Here is a 20169-nt window from a genome sequence, read left to right on the forward strand (position 1 = left end):
TTGGCGCAATGGGTGGAACAATCAGCAGAGGCAGATAGTTTTCACATGTGGCCAGGTTGGTTTAGACAAAAAAAAAATCCCCTTAATAAAAGATACATCATTTGAATTATTTATTTTTTTTGGATCATGCAATAAAATAAGTAATCTGAGGTAACTTTTTCACAGCACTCTATACCACAGTTTACCATTAGGCTACTGAGGATGATAAAAATGTTGGAGATCTTATAAAAACAGTAAAACAATATAGCTCTAGAATAGAGCTGCATGCCAAAGCACCCTTTGCCATCTGTGACTTGAAATTTTTTTTTGTCTGCTAAAACTCAGTTAACATCCAACAAGGAGGAATAGAGATGCATCTGTCGGCTGCGACGCAAGGGCCACTTCATATGACCTCCTGAACTTCAGCTGCCACACTGCAGACGCAGCACGAACACTACTCAAAAGTGATGATGGGAAAAACAGAAGAGAAGCAGGGAGAAAAGCCACCGTGCTGTAGGCTGAAGTTTTTATCTCCTGCAGTGGACCTCTGCAAGCTGAAAAAGGAGATGAGCAAGCCCCTTACGCAACACCTTTTAGTCACAGGAACTTGTATGACAAGCGCGCATGTCGTCAGCATGCTGCACAGAAGAGCTCCTAAAAACGTTGCAGAGAACATCCGACTCCGGTTTATGTAATAAAGAACTTGCTACTGAGTCACGCATATAAAAGAAGTGTGTTCAAAACATGTCAGATATAGAGCACACGCGACAAAGGCAGACATTATCTTACACAATATAAATTTAAACAATTCAGTCAGTTTGAATTGTGGCAGTTCAACATGCGTGCCTACTATCTCAAACAGAGAGAAAAGCCTGAGCAAATAGATGAGCGCTGACCGACAGCCTCTTCTTTCAACATTTTCACTGGCGGAGGAAGAGGAGGGGCGGCTCCCCCGCTGCTTCACTGGATGCCATTGCGAAGAATCCACATGTGCCTAATCATACCAAATCTGCAGCCTTTATCTAAATTAATCGTCTTCTTTGCGGCACACCACCAACCAGACTTCCAGTCTCATGGTAAAAACATTTTTTTCCCTCTGACGTCCTTGAAAGAGGAATTTGTTGGGCTCTGAGCAATGACAGAATCTGTCTGGAAACACCTCAGACCTCGGACCAGCTGCCAGAGCTTTGAACGCCATAAAAAAAAAAAAAGGAGCTGTTCGGCAAACTGAACATGTTTATTAACTGTGATCTTTGCACTAAAACTTCAGCTCTGTTCAAAAGTTAGATCAGACTGTCAGCAGCCCACCTGTTCCGTTAGTGTGACTAACCCAGTCAGCCAGTGTGTGCAGAGTGAGCTCAGTGCCAGAGCCACAAACTCCCCACTGTCTGGATGCTCATTAAACTTGCATGAATACTGAGCCTGGCTGCCTCGAGCCTGGCCGTCTGTCAGTTTGTACCGTCCTGTTGTTTGCCATCTTGTAATAGTGGAACAATCCACTTGAAAATATTTAAGTAATGCCAAAAGAAGGCAGGGAATCCATTCAGAAGGACGACTAGTAATAAGGTTACTCTACAAACCCTACCACACTGGTAGAAACCCAGCAGGAATCATAAACGCTGTGGTCCAGAGCCTCTCTGATGTACGAAGACGGACAGATGATCCGGTACGTCAGAAACTTAATAGCACTATAGGAAGGAGGTGCGTCCAAACAGCACAGAGAGGCAAATGACACGGAACAGATGAGTCACAGCAGTACGCTCAACTCGGTCCCCGTTTCTGTGAGCCATTAAAGGTAATCTCACACTGAGGACGGGCAGATGCTTCTCAGTCTGCAAATACAAAATCTAGAGTTTAGGAAGGGGCTGTTTAGCAAGACCGTTATCTTAAAAACATCCATCAGAGCTCCTCCATGAATAACAAATATGGCTAGACTTGTAAAGGAAAGATGTTTGTGTTGTTCTTTATTTCTTAAGACATCTCTTATCATCATCCAGCCACCTTATTGGGTGTGGACTGCATTTCACAATTTCTAGTTAAAATCCTAAAGAAAACAGACGATACATGGTAGCGAAATTAAGATTGTATCCAACCAGAAGGGCTTAAAGCTGCAGTAGGGAGTTCTGGGAAAACCGTGAACATTTTACCAAGCACACCTCACAGGTCCCTCCCTCTAGTCAGCTAGCATTCATTTATGTTGTCCGGGAGGTTTATTACTAATCTGTCACATTTATAAGAGCTTTATTGACTTTTTTATGTTGCTCTCAAACATCATGGCATCAATTATCTTGACATCCTTACTATATACCATCTTTGGTATCACTGTTACTGGTGTATAAAAAATTTATTTAAAATAAACAATGCTTAGTTGGTTTTAAGAGGGCAGTTTCTGTGCTGTTGTGAGAGCAGAAACCAGATTGGAACTGACGGGCATGGACCTGTGATGCAACCATTTCTACTGTAAATTTTTATATTATTTTTGGGTGGGGGGCAGAAGGAAGTTTAAAGAAGTTGTAAGGTTCTAGATCAGGTTTTTATTTTTTGTTCCAGTGTGACTGCAACAGATTTGAAAGATGGAGTTGTGTAACGGCATTGATCAGGTACAACAGGGATGGGGTGGAAGTTTTAACCAGAAAAGTAAGCAAAGAGTCAAGTAGACAGGTAGATGGTTTAGATTTCTGAATCAAATCCAAAACGTCAAAAGGAAATTGGAAGGCTGACAGAAACTGCTGCAGTACTGGAGGACAGGAACTGCTGACGGTGCGGATTTTTGGTGGAGTTTGGCTATTTTCTCATGGAAAAATGCCACAGTTAAATTAAAGTGATAAAATCTGATGATAACTGCTACATTCAAACTTTAAATGATTGGAAGAAATCAAAGCATGGATGGCTTTTAACTTTTTAAATTGGAATGAAAACAAAACTGAGGTGATAATTTTTAGTTGTAATGCCACTGGCTGACCAGCTTGCAAGGGTTTTCTGGACATATTTAATATGCTCCTTGCAGCTTTCCATGGTCCCTGCCAGCCTGAAATCCTCCATCACTGTGCCTGTGGCAAAAAAAAAAACAACAACTATAACCTGCGTTAATTATTTTCGCCCTGTTGCTCTGACCCCAGACATCATGAAGTACTTCAAGAAGGTCCTCCTGAAACACATCAAGGACGCCCTCCCTATTGGCCTTGGCAGCATGCAGTTCTCCCACAGGGAGACTTGTTCTACAAAGGATGCTGTCTCGTTAGCACTTCACACAGCTCTGACTCATCTGCAGCATCCCCATACCTATGCTAAGATACTACCTTTGGACTTTAGTTCAACACCATGCTTTCACACATACTGGCCCCAGGTGGTGAGGATAGGGAAAACTCACATGTGCCTCACTGATCCTCAACACAGGAACGCCGCAGGGTTGTGTCCTCAGCCCCGCTCTCTTCACATCCAACACTAACGAGACCCACTACAGAGGAGTTCTGCAATCTGACACAGCCTCATCCTGAATAACAGAAAGACCAAGGTCATAGTGGACTACAGGAGGTCCAGGAAGACACACTCCTCTCTGCATACAGGAGGAGGTGGAGGAGCGTGTGGACAGCATATACATCTCCTGGACCTCCCACTTGGTGAAGAAGGCCCAACGACTTCTTTCTCAGGAAACTGAAACAGACTTTCTACTCAGCTGTTCATACACCTTTATAGAGCTACAATCAAAAGCAGCATGTGTCTCAGCATAACAGTGTGGTATGAGGCCTACACGGCACAGGAGAGGAAGGATTTAGCACGGCTAGTGAAGTTAGCAGAGGGGATTGTGGGAAGCCGTCTACAAGATCTAGACATGGTCTATACAAGTCCAAGAGAAGAGCCAGACCGATTACCATGGATCCCACCCACCCAGGCAATGCACTGTTTGTCCCACTTCCTTCCCACTCGCTACTTTTACTTGGATTATTTTAAATAGTTATCTTATTTGTTTCTAAATCTGAGTGTTTTTATTCATTTTGAATCATTCGTTCCTTTTGTTCAGCACTGCCTGCTGTTTTGAAGTGCTTTATAAATAAAACTGGCTTAGCTTGGCTGAGAAATGTATACAAACCCAGGCGGACAAGACCTTAGAATTAGACAAGCTTGATAACAACATGATGACTGAACAAACAGGGTGAATGACACACAGTGAAATAAGGGGGGGAATTGTGAAACATCTATGAGATGCTTAATTTCCCCATAAAATATGTTGAACTAATCGAATGAACAGATGAAATATTGAATAATCCTGTGAACAGGATGTATCTACAGGACATATGTACCTTGTGAACAAACCATCTGAAAATCTGGGAGTGTTGAGGGACTCTTTCTTAATTGTGAAATCAAGGTAGATCATTTATTCCAAAGTTAGATTTAGTAGGCAAGCAGAAGAATAACATAAAACCATAGAAATGCCGGCGTCTCTGTCTCGTGCTTTTGAAGCGAAGCATAGAGTACAAACCAGCAGGTCACACTAGAGTTCCCACATAACAGGCACAAGGCGAGAAAGCAGTCAAAATCCTGAGAAGATCCCTCTGTTACTTCAACAACAACAAAAAAAAAAACTCCCCAGACCGGATGAGATTTATGCATCAGAAGCCTTTTTATTTTTAAAACCACAAACAGAGGGCGTGTCGTCCCTGTCCTGGTAGCCGGGCTCTGCGGGGCGTGTTCCCCCCCACCTCATGTCACGTTCTGAGTGTGTTCTTCCTCATGATCCACAAGTGAGCTACTGCAGCGAGGAAGGACAATGTGTGTGTGTGTGTGTCGAAGGACTTGTGTGGGTGGGGAGAAGCTCCGGCAAACGCAACGCGTCCCAGAAGGAGGGAGATGGAGGCTGAATTTCGGACTGTCGCAGAATTAATTTAAATCTCATCACGCGGCTCCTCTGGAGCAAAGCGAAGTGCTGCACTGTGTTTGAGTGCTGGCTGTGTTCTGCATAGCAACAGAGCAGCGCTACTTTTGCTGGCCTGCTATGAAGACTACTGTAAACGTGGTGCGACGACAAAATAAAATCACATTTTCCTACCAGAATTTAGTCTGTAATATACTTGTGTGACTAATATTTACTCCATAAATAACTGAAATGAGACTTATGAGACAATAGTAAACACACTGTACCAATTTAAAGGTTTGGAAACAAACCTGCACTCTACAGTGGTCTCACCACAAGACATCAGCATTTGTAGCTTTTTATGCTATGTTTTTACAAAGTAATCTTCAGCTAAGTAAGCTTGACGTCTGGTATTCACATGGATTATCATTTGACACACATCATCAACCAAATACTGCAACAGATCAAATACACACGTCAATGGGTTTTTCCTGCCTCTCAGCAAGTGCTGCTCAAAAACAGTTTGTCTCAAACATCCCGAGCTTCTTTTGATGCTCATTATACACGTGTGCGATGAAGGAAAAGCCAAAACCACAGATCAGCACCCTGAAAAATAAGGCATCCTGAGGATCTGCAACATCCTGGCACCCCAGACCACAGGACTGAAGATCTGTTTTAGATGCTAGACAGGAAACTACATCATATTAAGGATTGTTTAAATTCAGTTCTGTTTATGTTGTATACATTTTGACTAAAAACACTATTATTACTGCTTCACTCATACCAAAGCAGCCTATATTCGGTGTAGGGAAAACATTGAGAAAAGCTGGTTTCAAATCTGAGCGCTAGGCGTTCATCTCTGCCTAACTTGACTCGCAAAATGGGTGAAAACAGACTTCTTCTTCTTTTCCCCTCAGTACCTGTCTCCTTACACAACGCACAGCTACACTGGGACACATATACAGGGCAGGCTATAAAAATATCCAAGTGCGGATGGTTGGGTTGCTATGGCAACGCCGTAACCAACAGAGAGCGTGGTGTGCGAGTGTATGCCTCTATCCTGGAGCAGAAACCCCGCAGAGGTCAGAAACCGGCACGACAGCTGCCATGTTTCAAATCCAGCTCAAACGCGGCTTTCGGAGCCACAGTCTGACAACTTTGAACAATTCAGCCGAAATAACTCGGTCAGAAGTAAAGAGCGAGGTGTCCTGCAGATCCCCGAAACAAATCAGGGCCACGGCTGTGAGAGAGTCTTGGCTTTCTTTGTTGCCCTGCTTACTTCACCCTACATTCACCCTATGTTCCGCGTTTCGCCACTTTACCGCCACAAACATCAATGTAGTTTAATGGGATTCAAGGTTATAACATCATAATAAGATACATGGAGCTGAATTTGTTTTTCTCTGCACTTGAACAATTTTTCACAGCAACACAAGCTGTAGTTTGCTACCAGCTTTGTACACGTAGAGGGAAATCTTTTACCCGTTTTTTTTTTTAAAAATAGCTTAAACTCAGTCGGATTGGGTGGAGTGTGTCCACAAACAGCGATTTTTAAGGTTTTCCCATAAGTTCTCAATAAGATTTAGGCCTGAACTTTGACTGGGCCATTTCAACACAGAAGGACGCTTTAAGCTAGCTCATGTAGTTCCCGTTCAGGGCCGTAGTCCAGCTGCAACAAAGACCTCCGTCCCAGGCTCAAGTCTTTTGCAGCCTCTATCAGGCTCCCGTCCAGGATTGCCCTGTGATTACAGTCAATGTCAAAATTATTCAAACCCTTTTTATAAGTGCTGACTGTATTTTTGCAGGATTTCCCAGCAGAATTCAAGTCAGAACGCTGACTGGGCCACTTCAAAACATTCAAATCTTCCAGTCAGATGGCGATAAAAACAAAACATTACTTTAAACTATAATCTTTGTGCATAATTTTGCCTTAGCTGTGAGTCCAATCACATTCCCATCAACTTTGATCAGCTTTCCTGTCCCTGCTGAAAGAATGCCCACAGCATGACGCTCCCACCACCGTGAGACTCTGGAGACGTGTTTACATCAAGTGTTAGTTTTCAGCCACACTTGAGTGCATTTCAGTGTGTTATAAACTAACCTTTGTGTTACTTTATGTTGGTCTATCACATAAAACACCAATAAAATAAGATTTGTCTTTGTAGCATTCTAAAAAATTAAAAGGTTCAAAGCCGAAGAACACTTTTGCAAGGCACCATACCTAATCACAAAGCAGCTGACATCACAACTCACTAATAGAATGAAAGTGAGCTCTTTTACAAAGAAACCCGTACTTCTTAATGGCCTCCTCTGTTTGGATTTCCACAATTAACATCTGCTTGTTCACGCTAGCCGTCACAGAAGACGACCCTGATGATAAAGGTTAACATATAAGTGAGCATCTGTTCAACACAGTCTGTAGACGGCAGAAAACACTTGGCTGCATTGACAGAGTTCTGTAACTAAAATCCAGAATAAAGGCATTCTTGAACTGTTCTTTTAAATGGGGCGTTAGATATAATGACCCCCCCAAGGTTCTGCAATCTTATGTCCACCTCCCGTTGTTCAGTCGGGCCACTCCCCCATAAGCTTCACATTCTTTTTTTTTCCCTCTCCCACGGCCTTGTTCAAAACCAGCCAGCCACAGCAACACTGTGCTGCTCCCCCCGATGGTCCCACACCAAGGTTTCCTTTACCTACATAAACCGTACAAGAGTCCTCTGCAGTCTGTCCTCCAAGGGGAATGGGACATTTTCTTAAGCTTGAAGAAATAATCCCCAGTGCCAGACCATAGACCCCCAAAGGAGAGTTCTGCGAAACTTGACTTATACATTTTCAGCAGTTTTATGATGGAAATGCAATCTGTTGCAACAGGGCATGATTCACTGTTTTTAAGAGACGGCGTTTCCAGGTAAGCCTTCGTGTTTTCCATGAACCTCAACCAGCAGTCAGTGCTCCTGGGGGAGCTGAATATCCCACCTGTCAATCTTTGCCTTCGCTGCAGTAGGCGGGGCTTGTGAGCGGTTCCCAGCAGCTTCTTATTGGTCTCAAACGGACAAAAGAGGCGTATCTGAGCTCTTCCAGTGGCTGAAACCGAGCACAGCGCCTTTTAGCAAGCCCTCGTACCCTCCATTTTCCCTTTCCCCTCGCAAACATTAGATTCAGGGGTACACTAGATGAAAGGCAGCGCCTTGCAAAAACTGTTCACACCCCTAGAATGTTCTCCCATTTTGTCATACCGCAACCACAAACCTGAATGTACTTAACAGGGACTTTAAGCAATACTTTGACACAAAGTGGCGTGTAAATATGAAGTGGGTGGAAAATTGCACAGTTTACATTTTTTTGCAGACAAAAATCTGAAAAGTCATATTGCACAGAGAGCATCTGAACAGTAATTTTTAAGTCAAGCTAATATTTGGCGTACATTATGGTCTGACAGGGATATTCTAACCCATAAGTATGCTTCGACATAAACCATTACATTGTAGTGCTGGCTGTATGTTTAGGCTTCAGCAGGAAGCAGAGCCTCAACCCAGTCAACTCCTCTGCAGCTTAAAAAATAAATACATTTTTAACAAAATGCCCCTGTATTTAGCTTAAGCAATCCCCTCTAAGGGTCCACCTGAATACCCTTATTGGGTAAGGACTCTTTAGCCAAAGCTAAGTGTGTCAGGGGTCGCCATGATAAGTGCTGTCCGAAAAGTGCAGTCGGTAAGGAAGGAAGTAGGAAAGGGAGCCTGTATGCTTCCTCTTGCGGCTAATTTAGCACAAGAACCTCACAATGTCACTTACTGGCGCTAAGGGGCTATAAGGAATCCCATAATCCTTTGCGTGACATAATGTATAAGCACACACCCCTCACGGAAATTAACGGAAATGGCAGGAAACGCACTTTGTAGTTCAATTTCAGAAGGCTGTAGGCCTGGATTTGATTAGCATTGTCCATGTGCGTGTCCGTAACGTAATGACGTCGGAGTTAAAGACTGTCCGAAACTCCTATTCTCCTCACTATGAGTTTACCCCATGAAAGATCAAGGAACAGGAGCTAGGCGCTATTATTAAGGGTATTTGGATGGAGCCTAAGATAAGCTTCCTTATTACTGCTGAAGACAAGCATTCCCAGACCATGATGCTGCCACCTCCATGCTTAACCATGGGGATGACATTGAAGCTTGTTGTTGACAGAGGGTGGAAAATACTGACCCTAAGCTTCAGCATTGTAAAGTATACACACAGACTGCTTGCATGTGAATGAGTTACCTGCTGGTTTAGTGCAGGGTTTGCTCACCTGACAGCAGAACGTCAACATTGCAGCAAACGTGATACAAAAAGCAGCTGGATCATGTAAAGTGGGACATGTAAAGCATACTGTGCAGACTCCTTTACGTGGTTATATAAAACACAACCCAATCCCACAGTGAAGCTGCATGGACTTTAATGCAGAACAGTTTTCCATGGCTGATGAAGAGCTTGGGTTTAAAGACCAATCCTATGTGGGCAACCTTCTCACACAACAACAACAACAACAGTTGAGAGAGAAGTCTCAGCACCCAGTCGCCTCTCGTTTCTCCTTCACCCTGCTAAGACATTATTGCTCCCGTGTCTCTGTTTGTCACTCTCTGGCTCACTCAGTGTCACCCTTACCTCACTTTAGGATTTCTAACACTAGCGGCAGAGACGTACATTGGCTGGTGTGTTTTGGGCCAGAGGATTTTCCAGGAAGATAGCTGGCGACCCTAGTAAGATTAGGATTATGTTCAGGGATGCAATAAACGCCGTCACCCTTTGGCCATTTTACCTGGAAATGTTGTTGCTCTGACAGAATACTTTCAGGAATCCAACAAAGTCCCGAGCCAGCACACCATCAAAACCATTTACGCTGACAACTGACACCAACAAGAAAAAACAAAGATGGACTTAATTCCATTTTAATGCTTTTTCTACTCGCCGTCGTCCTTCATCAGACCAATTTAACTCATTTCTGTTTCTCTGTTTCTCAAACATCACACCTACCCCCAGTCACAGCTTCCACCATTTGACCCTCACCGACAGCCTCCAGCCCACTGCCGGCCCCGCCTACAGGTGATGAGCTCATCTCTCGTGCAGTGCAGAGAACCTAAAGGGTGCCTTAGTCACCTAACAACACGTCTGAGAAGCTGGCTGAGAGGAGGACCTGAAGCAAAACCACAGGGACAAACTCCTTTGTTAGATGGTAGTGATGTCATCACGAGGTCTGGCTGAGCACGACAGGCCGCGATGACAACAGCCTCCATCCTCCAAAACCCGGGATGACTCACTCCAGTGTTCCACAGAGAGAAGGGGCGGCCATTATACAGCTATGGATGAGACGTGGAAATCTGATGTGTGGATGGATGGATGACAATCGATGGTTCTAATCAGTATGCAAACAAGTAAACATGTTGAACAACCCCCCCCCCCCACCACCATTAGTTAGACAGCAGATTATACATGCGCACAATATTTCCAGCAGCAACAGAAAGGAAAAGAAAATGAGAGCAGTGACACTTTCCCTCTTGATCAGAGCATAATCGGCTCTATTATAACCATTTCTGGGTGAAGTCCTGCGTATACTAAAATGGTTTAAAGTTAAGAGACACGTAGCTTTTAAATCCAGGTATATACTCTACATATAGGAGTGGTGAACCATTTCTCTCACAGACAAACCCGAAAAAAATGTAGATTTGAAAAAAACAAAAAAAAAACAACATCATCATTCCACAACCTGAAGAAATTCAAAAACAGATGAGAAACAAAGTTACACCCATCCATCAGTTCTGAAAGGGTTAAAAAAAAAAAAACTTTCTAAGGCTCTGAGTCTCCAGCATACCGCATAGAAAGAGAGAGAGCCATTATCCACAAATTGAGAAAATACTGCACAGCGGTCAACTTAGCCACAAATGGTCAGCCAATCAAGGCCAGAATTTCACAAACCCACAGAGAACAGCATCTAAAGCACCGCGTGCGTAACTGGCCTCACTTAATGCATGATTCAACAACAAGCGCCCCAAGACGTTAACGAAAACATCGGACTGACAAGATAAAAGGCTTCGTCTCTGAATTGTTCAGATATACAAAATGCCATTTTTTTGGAGTGGCCTAGTCAAAGTCTAGACTTAAATCTGATACAGATGTTGTGGAATGGTCTTAAACGGGCTGGTCATGCCTGAATACTCTCAAAAGTATCCCAAATAAAACAAGTCAGCAAAGACCAGCAGGTGCTCTTCCTTTATTACACTATTAAAAAGGGCTTTTTACATTTACTCTGGTGATTTTTGTCGGATATAAAATAGTTTTATAAATCAAAAACATCTTAGTGTAGCTACAAAATTTGAAAGGGGGCAAATACCTTTTCACAACAAAGTATATCTGGATATTCAGACAACAGCTGCTTATCGCACACAAACACGGGTTTGGAGTCTTAAGTCTAATTGATACCTCGGCAGAAAAAACAAGGTTTTGAAAAACTTTGGCTAATTAATTACTTGCTAGAACACCTAAATAGAAAAATATATATTATGTACAAAAAAACAGGAAGTTTTCTGAACTAAATAAATAAGAATGCAATTTCATCAAAATAAATAAGCCAGAATAGCGGCGGCTAACAAGCTAGTCAGCTGCACGCCGTCTCAGTCTGCCTCGTCGACGGATCGGGAGTCTGTGGGAATAACTTTCAGATGCTGAAGCCACTTCAAAATGGTAGCTCCCTCATTCTGTCTTTGTTTTGAACTAATACCTAAAACCCTGACTGCTCCATTACAAACGTGTGACTTCACATTTGCTTGAAATACAAATAACTTGTCACGGCTAAAAGACTAGAAATAATTATATCCTCCTAGAAGTTCTTCACGAGCAATCAGAATCAGCTAAAATCCATATTTCCAGGTCAAAGCTTTACCATAACCGGAGACAGGAAGTCGGCAACAAAACTCTGATCGGAGCATCTTTAAGCTCTTTGGTAATGTGCTGCATCATACAGCTGTAGCGTCTGTGCTTGCATTATGGGTCGACATATAATCAGAGTCTTCTAAGGGTTTCGGGCCTAGCTGTATGCATCGAAACAACAGAAAAACTTTGCACAATTTGTTTTGTTCTTATAATATATTTCACATATATCCAAATAAAACTTTATCACCTCTATTTGACAAAGTTTTCAAAACACTAACAGAATCCCTCCAAGCCGTACATTTGGACAAGCTGGGACCAATCGCAGGAAGCAGCAGCAGGCCTGAATGCTGTTAACCTCGACACCTGTCTGCCTTCCCCTGTTAAGCTCCATTGAAATCTCACTGAAAAACGAGGACGGACGTCTTGTCAATCTCCAAATTAGTTTCAGCAGGTGAGCCTCCAGACACGCTGGAAACCTTAAAACATCTGGCTGCGAGGCAACCGTCCCATAAGGTTGCCTCTCCCACGGTTCTTACTGGACTGAATTGGACCCGATCTCCCTGCAGAAGAAGACACACACATGAAGGCTTAAGCACCAAAAGCAAAAGCAGTTTTGATCACTGCGGGAGTTCAGCGAAACACAAGTCTCCAATTTACTGCTGTCAAACACCATTCCAACTATGATTTAACAGCTTGCCTTCGGACTGCCTGAATAAATATGCCTAAACAGAACAACCTCGGTGTTTTCCCTTCCTTCCGCTCCTCAAGTCTGACACGGGTTTTTGAAGCCGTTTGATCTAAACAAATGTGACAGAGCGAGTCTTGTTCATTTTCCACCATCTGACTACGGTAAACGGATAAACGCCTTTAGGAACAAATGGAGTAGATAGCTTCACAGCTGGATGTTTTGACTGTGACATTCTGAAAGAGCACAACCGCGTTGAGAAAGACCACATGGTTGGGTAAGACGGAGGGAAAAAATAAAGCTGACAGTAAAAACAAGAGATTTTATTTTTGGCGCTGCCTCTTCAAAAAGAAGCACCGCGATGTAAATAAACCCGATGGTTTTAGGATGCGTATGGCATCTAGTCCCCTGGCTGTGAGTCTTTGCATAATTGTGCTAAACACAGATATCAGAGACTAAAAAGGTCTAATCCCCTAAACCGTACAGAAAAAAGAAACGAACCATCCAAACTCTGAAGACAGAACTTGACCCGGGACAGACCCGCCGACCTGTGAGACACGGTACGCATGTTGTTCTGCACCCAAAAAAAAAAAAAAGCTGCGGAGAATATCCGCCTTTGAGCAATTCCAAATGAGGCCGTCTTATTTTTTTCTAATCAGCAGAAGCAGGTAACACGCTTTGATCGCTCTGCCGCCCCCCCCCAAAAAAGTTGAGCTATCAGTCCAAATTACATAACGCTATCTCTGATGTGGAAGATCACAAGCGGAAACCATGTGAAGAACAAACGTGAGCCAAATTTCTCCTCACAATTGGGAAGAACAGGAGTTCAAGCCTTAGCGAGCGCAGCCAAGTTTATTCTCAGGGGAACAGCTGGTAACGGGCCTGACAGGAGGGTTAACTGCGCTGTGATCAAAATCACTTTACATCTTCTGCGGGGAGGCGGGGGGGGGGGGTGTTGATCAGAGAATGTAAAAATACAAAATACAGAACATCAGGGGGTCATCCTAGAGCTGGGAGGAAAGTCGCTGCATGAACAACACATTTCTCGTGACGCACTGGATGAGAGCTCACTGAATCAGAGCAGCTCCCTCCATGTCCAAGAGCTAGGCGTCATCCTAAGCATCACTTTTTAAATGGACCCTTTAATTTTAGTCCCGCAGGCCGATTCCAATAGAATTGCAGGCCCGTAGCTACCGTCCTTCGTTCAGTCTTGTAATAATAGTCCTCACATGATTCCAAGTCTATTCTTGCATTGACTGTTTCAGATTTTGATAGACTAGCTTAAAAGTTTACACATCCCTAGGTTGCATCCCTCATTCCTAATCAGAATGAATGTTTCTATGTTACTGAGAAATAGACATACATCATGTAGGTCTTAAAGACGATATGAATAGTTTCCACCCGAGTGGATGAATCCTGACATATAAAGTCAAGAAAAAAGATACAATTAATAATACGATTACAAAATACAATTATATATATATATATATATATATATATATATATATATATATTTTTTCAAGTGAAGTATTAAAAATTATACTAAAGATTTTGCTTCTTTTTTTGACACAGATCAGAGGATTGGGAGGGGGGGGGGGGGGGTATAAAAATAAAAGCAAGTTTGATTTTTCTCCAGGACTATCTTTACACTACACGCTGTCACGTCCGCCTCACAGGAGCGTGGATGGTGGCGAACCTGCGACCCCGGAGCCGCTGCAGCTCCGGTGGAAAACACTCGGCAGGAGGAGATGTGTAGCAGGTGTGGCAGCTGTTTACGGCCACCTCTGTGACCTTACGCCAATAATCCCGACCAATGCGGCGTCACCCGTGACTCCGAAACGCGTCACGCGGGCCCACTGGGGGCTGCTTGGCGCCGCCAGCTTATAAACGCGGGGCACCGACTTCATAACTTAAAAGTTGATGCTTTAAAGCAACAACAGGAAAACGTAGAATTAGGGCCCAAAGGACTCAGGCTGTCCCCGGCTCGCTGCAGTGAGACGAGAGGACCGGCGGGGAGGAGGAGGAGGCATCGCCGGGGGTAACGTTCCGCCTACATCACCCAGCCTCCCCAAATCAAAGTCTAGAAACAAGCGCGGAGTGGAAAAGTTGCAGGGAAACCCTAAGAGAGCGGCTGCTGCGTGGACTCGGTCGGTCCTTTCCACCGGGGCCGGCCGAGAAGGACGAGCGTGGGGCGCAGAGAAACACATTCTCTCCCCCCCCCCCCTCCGCCGCCGCCGCCACCCCGGCTCAAATGTTCCCCCTCTCGCCATCGACGTAACAACATGTCGGCAGAGACGGCCATGTTTTTGCTGGTTATGTCGACACGGGGGAGGAGGAGGAAAAGTAGACACGATGTTTCTCCCCTCCGCCTGCCGCCGCCGCGGCGTGCAGCGTGTCAGAATGAAAGTCTCGCGCGGGGCGTGAAAACGTCCACTTAACTTCGGGAGTGGGGGGGGGGAGGACACGTTGTGTCCCAGGTGCAAACGGCTGGAGCCACGCAAAGTTCATGCGGCGAGACAACTTCGAGTGTTTACACGGAGGCGTGTGGGCGTCACGGACCCCCCCACCCCCGCCGAGTGGGGGGGGCACAAACAAACAAGTACACGCAGGTTTTACCTTGAGGGACTCTGGAGAGGCAGAGCCCCGGCGAGCCGACAGGAGAGCAGAGGGAAGAGTTGAGCCGTTCCTTACCTGCCCACCCACTCCACGACGCGACGTTCAGGTAGCGCGGTACAATCCCACAGCGACGGCCGGAGCAGCGAAACGCACCGACCGGGTTCCGAAAGAGTCTCGCGGCAATAGCCGACGAGACAACGGGCGACAGGGAAGGGGAAAAAAATTGGCGATCACAAGGAGGATCTACGCCAAAAGCCACATGATCGCCGACGTCAGAGTACGTATTTGCATGCCGTACCGGAGCGCCGGTGTCCGTCCACTGTGGCTCCATAGCGATACGGCCGCGAAAAGTTTGGCCGCGGGAGGAGAGAAGTGGAGCAACTCTCCGTCCCGACATCGGGGGGGAACCTGAAGTGTCCACCGGGCATGTCCGCTGCTCTGAAAATGAATGAACTGCGTGCTGTTGCTGTCTAGTTGCCCCTTGACGATGTCCTCTGCTCTCAGCTCATTGAATATTAAATCAGCGCGAGGGGCGTTTGCTACCAGCTGAAGCCCCGCCCCTCCTCCCCCCTGACCACGCCCAGGCCAGCAGCAGCCCCATCCCTCAGAAGCAGAGCTGCTGCAGTGCTGTCTCAGCTGGAGGCGGTCTCTTCCAGCATGCAGCAGGGGAAACCCGCATTCAGCTCTGCCTCCCCTTCACTCAAAGTTAAAAAAAAAAACACACACGCTCTCCTCTGAATCTAGAGGTTGGTGGGAGGTCAGATGAGTGAAAGTGATTTGAGGTCAAGCAGAGACGCAATGCTGACCTCCTCTGGATTCATTCAAAAACTGCTCAACCTTGGCTCAAGCCGGGTCTACACCACCACTGTAATGGGTAACAGTGAATTTTGTTATTTACAAAACACAGAAACAAAACAGTCCAGTGTACGACTCCCATAAAGTTTAAAATCAATCATTTTAGTGTCAGAGTAAATGACCCTAGAAGCGTTAGTTTAGTTTAGGTAGCGTCTACCTGAGAGCCTTCCAGTAATGTTCCCCAGTCTTCAGGTTACAAATGTTTCAATTCTCAGATTTTATTTTTATTTTTTTACATTTTTATTGGGGATGGAAGTTCACTTGAAAACTTCACGAGCGAAAAAAATGTGCTATCAGACCCTATCGCACGCCGCCCCTTTCAGCCCCTCGCCATTTCGTGCTTTAGTGGTTTTGATTTTTTGGGTTACAGAGTGTAGCCGTCAGCCCTGCAAGGCTGCGTACCAACTGGGCATTAATTCATACCTGCCCTGGGGTAGTTTGATTCCCTCTTAGACGACCAATGATTCTTCATCCCTGATTACAGAACTCCACCAAAATGAGAATTACAACCTAAATAGATCAGGGGAAAAAAACGACGTGATATTTAAATTATATGTGAGGATTTAGAATTTTGGTGATTCTCTCCGTAATATGAAACGGGGCTGCCTGACACTCCAGCTAATTTCTCCCAGCCTCGGGGATGTTTTGTACCATCTGAAGCCACAGACGATTTAGAATAAGAATGGCAATATGCTTTTATGGCTCCAATCAACGATGCCTGCCGGCAGGTGGTTGCTCGGATTTGTTTTCGTTTGATCAGGGCTCATAATCTCTCATATTTCTTATAAGAGTCAGATGGTTCAAAGGAGGATTAGTACCAAATAAATGAACATGTGGTGTATTACAAAGTTTCAGGAAAAATAATGCATGATTCAGTGAGGCTACACATGAGAGCGCTGTTTATCTCCATCGTTTATGAAAATATCCAACTACAAAGAAAATCAAACTGATCCACTGTGGTACTGTGCGGGTATAAAATAGAAGGAAAGGATGAGAGGACGATGTGTAGCTATTAAACAGGGGGATGAGTTGTTAAAGGGGTAAATTGAATCAGATGGGTGCTGGTTATCTCACCCTACACCACCTTGTGTTGTGTGTACTATGTATTTTTGACATGGAATTGTCTCCCACTGGATGTTTCATAGGGCAAAGACAACTGTCCTGACCTGTTAGATGAGGGGGGGGGGGGGGGGTAAAGGTACAAAAATCTACTTACTAATTACGTGGTGTCTTATCTACCATTCTGTGAGGACTTCTGCATTATTAGGACTCTTCAGGTGACCCCTCCGGATATGCTTTTGTATTTAGTGCTGGACTTTGGCAAAGCCATTTCAAAACACTTACGTTGCTCTTGGGAAGAGATTCTATTTGGGGAAATCCTTGGACTCATTGTGATGCTAAAAAGTAACATCCATCTTTAGCTTTCTACCAGACACCTGATGGTGGAGGGCTAAAGCTGACAGATATTTGAAACTGCTTTATAATTTATCCACTTTGCCAAAAAAACAACAACAACAAAAAACCCAAAACAAACACAGTTTTATCTTAAGAACGGTAACCCTAGAGCACGATACTGCCACCACCATGTTTCACAGAACAATGGAGTTCTTTGGTTGCCGCTCAGTTTGTATGCCAAGTTGAATTTCACCGCATCATGGCACATTCTCACACAACCCTTACGATTTTTACCCTTGAGACACGGAGAACGCGGGAGATTGTTGCCACTTGTACACAGGTTACGTGAACAACCAGTGTGATAATTTACCTGATGCCGTGTGCCTTCTTTATGCTGATGATACAGTTATTTATTGTTCATCTTCTTCAGTCTCTCAATCACTTAAAGCGCTGCAGTCTGCGTTGACACTGTTCAGTTTTGTCGTCTTAGGCTAAAGCAGAAGAATCAAAAGCTATTCTATTTTCAAATGGCCTGCAGCTCCCAGCTTCAGCTTGCCAACTGCTCAGGGGATTGAAATTGTCAGATGTTATAAATATTTAGGTATTCTGATTGATGGTAACTTATCTTTTAAACCTCACAAGGATGAACTGGATTTTTTTTTTTTTTTTTTAAATGAACTGGATTCTAAGTTGAGACTTACATTTGGTTTCTTTTTTAGAAACAAAAAAGGGTTTCTCACATCAAATCAGGAAGCACTTGATCACTTTTTACGTTCCCCCTGCTGATGGATTATGTTGATTTGCTATTCATGAACACATCAGCCATCAGCATTTAGATAAATTGGATACTGTGTATCGTTGAGCTCTGTCTTTTATGACTGACTTCAGGCCACTTGTACGTCACTGTACTTTGTATGCTACAGCAAATTGGCCATCTTTATTTGCACACAGACTCTCTCATTGGGTGTGTTTTATCTACAAATGCATTCTTGGGCCTCTTCTTACATATTTATGCTCATTTCTGTGGAGGAACCTCAGCCATTGTGGTTTCTTATACCTTTGGGGGGCTTGGGGTTTTTAAAGAACAGATCCATTAGATCACCTGGCTCTCATAACCACCCAGGTTTTTAATGCTATGTGATAACTCCAAGGTATGTTTTTACTTGAAATGTGAAACAGTTGTTTATGTGTCTGGGTATTTGGTCTTGTGTTTTTTTGTTTTTTTTGTATAGTTGTATGGTGTACACCGCTATCTTGGCTTTGTCACTCTCGGCAAAGGGGTTTAAATCTCAGTTAGTTTTTCCTGGTTAAATAAAGGTTGCATACAGTAACCAGTCCTTGTTAGAACTCTTTGAAGATACTTCCTATCCTGTGTCCCTCAGTAAAGTTGTTATCAAATCTTTGGAGATTTTCCCAGATTTTCTTCAGTTGTTAATGACCGTCTATATTGTGGCATTGAATATGACCAATGCTGTTAAACTTTTTGTATACCCTTCAGATGCATTTGTAGAGTGACAACTTCTTGATCCTTTGTTACCTCTCTGAGAAAAGTGGCTTTAGCCTAGTGATGCATATGAGAAAAATTCAGGAAAGCCCAAGTAGGAAAACAGATTAATCAGATTTAATATAATTGATGGAATGTGTTAACTCAAGAAGACTGAAAGCTGGAAATGAATCAAAAGATGCTTAAAGTGTCTGTGTTCACATCTATGCTCCGGTTTATCGGACCCTTGTTATTTTTTTATTTTATTCTAACATAATTGCTCATTTTTCCAGTTGAATTGAACAGGATAAATGATACATTATATGTGGGAAAAAAAGCATATTCTCCTGGTCTCATTTCATCTACATCTTGAAAACCTGGCGTTATAACGGATGTGCACCTATCTGAAAACCACTGTACCTACACTATAGCATGGATATGTGTTTTTATAACTTCAAGACATAATGTCTACCACCAGAGGTAGCTTATATATGTTTTGGTTTGATCAGTCGTCAACTGAGTTCCATAAGTTTGTAATTTTTACCTCCAAAATTCATCACACTTTATTAAGAAAAATAAAATGATAAAATACATACACAAGTTTTTTTTCTGGACATTAAATGTAGGAAAAAAAGGGATGAAATGCTACTGCGCAGGTACTGATTATTGAGGGGTTGATTTACAAAGAATTTTTTAAAGATGGTCCTTATTCTCAAAAGTTCAGATCATTGTCCCTTTAATGAAATGTCCACACTGTCCTTCAAAAAAAAAAATTATGCAAAAAAACTCTGTAAAACACTTAGAAATGCAATTATAAATGCTCCTGAAAACAGAACTATTTAGAAAAAAGGGGATGCACTCTGACACTAAAAGTGCTTCTTCCACAACGCTTTTCAAGACCTGTCTGTGAGTGAAATAAAAGGTCACTAGATGGTGCCAAGTGGCTGCATTAACACATATACACTGCACTGGACACAACTAAGGTTTACACTGTGCATTTGGATCAACAGAGAGAATTAAACAGCATTAATCATGAGACTTGGATGATTTAGACTTTTTAAATAAGCAACGTGGATACCTTGTATGAGGCTTTTACAACAACCTTCTGGTCACTTCTAAACAAAACTACTGTCACTTGGACTGTAGGAGGTGAATAGTTAAAGACTGAATGAGATGAGCAGTTCAGCCACTTTTTTAAAAGCATAACAGAGGCAGCATCAAATGTTGGTTTAATTGAAATCTGTCTTGTTGCAGTAGTTTGCTCGAAGCTGAAGCAACAGTGTCAGCATGTGGTCAGATAGAAGCCTTGCAGACAGTACATGTTCTTCTACCCCTTTTTTCCCAGAAGAACAAGCTATGCCCGACTTAGTTGGTCTGTGAAAGGTCTTATTAAAG

General features: G+C 43.6%; 1 protein-coding gene across 4 annotated transcripts in view; it reads right to left on the bottom strand.

Annotated features, from left to right (window-relative positions):
* zhx2a (zinc fingers and homeoboxes 2a) overlaps window positions 1-15549 on the bottom strand; it is a 28603-nt gene extending 13054 nt beyond the window's left edge. The window contains exon 1 of one of the 4 annotated variants that reach the window (XM_021313233.2): window positions 15340-15548. The gene's annotated coding sequence lies outside the window, so the exon portion shown is untranslated. Of the gene's footprint in view, window positions 1-15041 lie in introns of all 4 variants that reach the window. The other 3 variants (XM_021313231.2, XM_021313232.2, XM_036130070.1) reach the window with 3 other exon arrangements.
* Window positions 15550-20169: the final 4620 nt, after the last annotated feature.

The sequence above is a fragment of the Fundulus heteroclitus genome, chromosome 3 (genome assembly GCF_011125445.2).
Source record: "Fundulus heteroclitus isolate FHET01 chromosome 3, MU-UCD_Fhet_4.1, whole genome shotgun sequence".
NCBI classification, from domain to species: Eukaryota; Metazoa; Chordata; class Actinopteri; order Cyprinodontiformes; family Fundulidae; genus Fundulus; species Fundulus heteroclitus.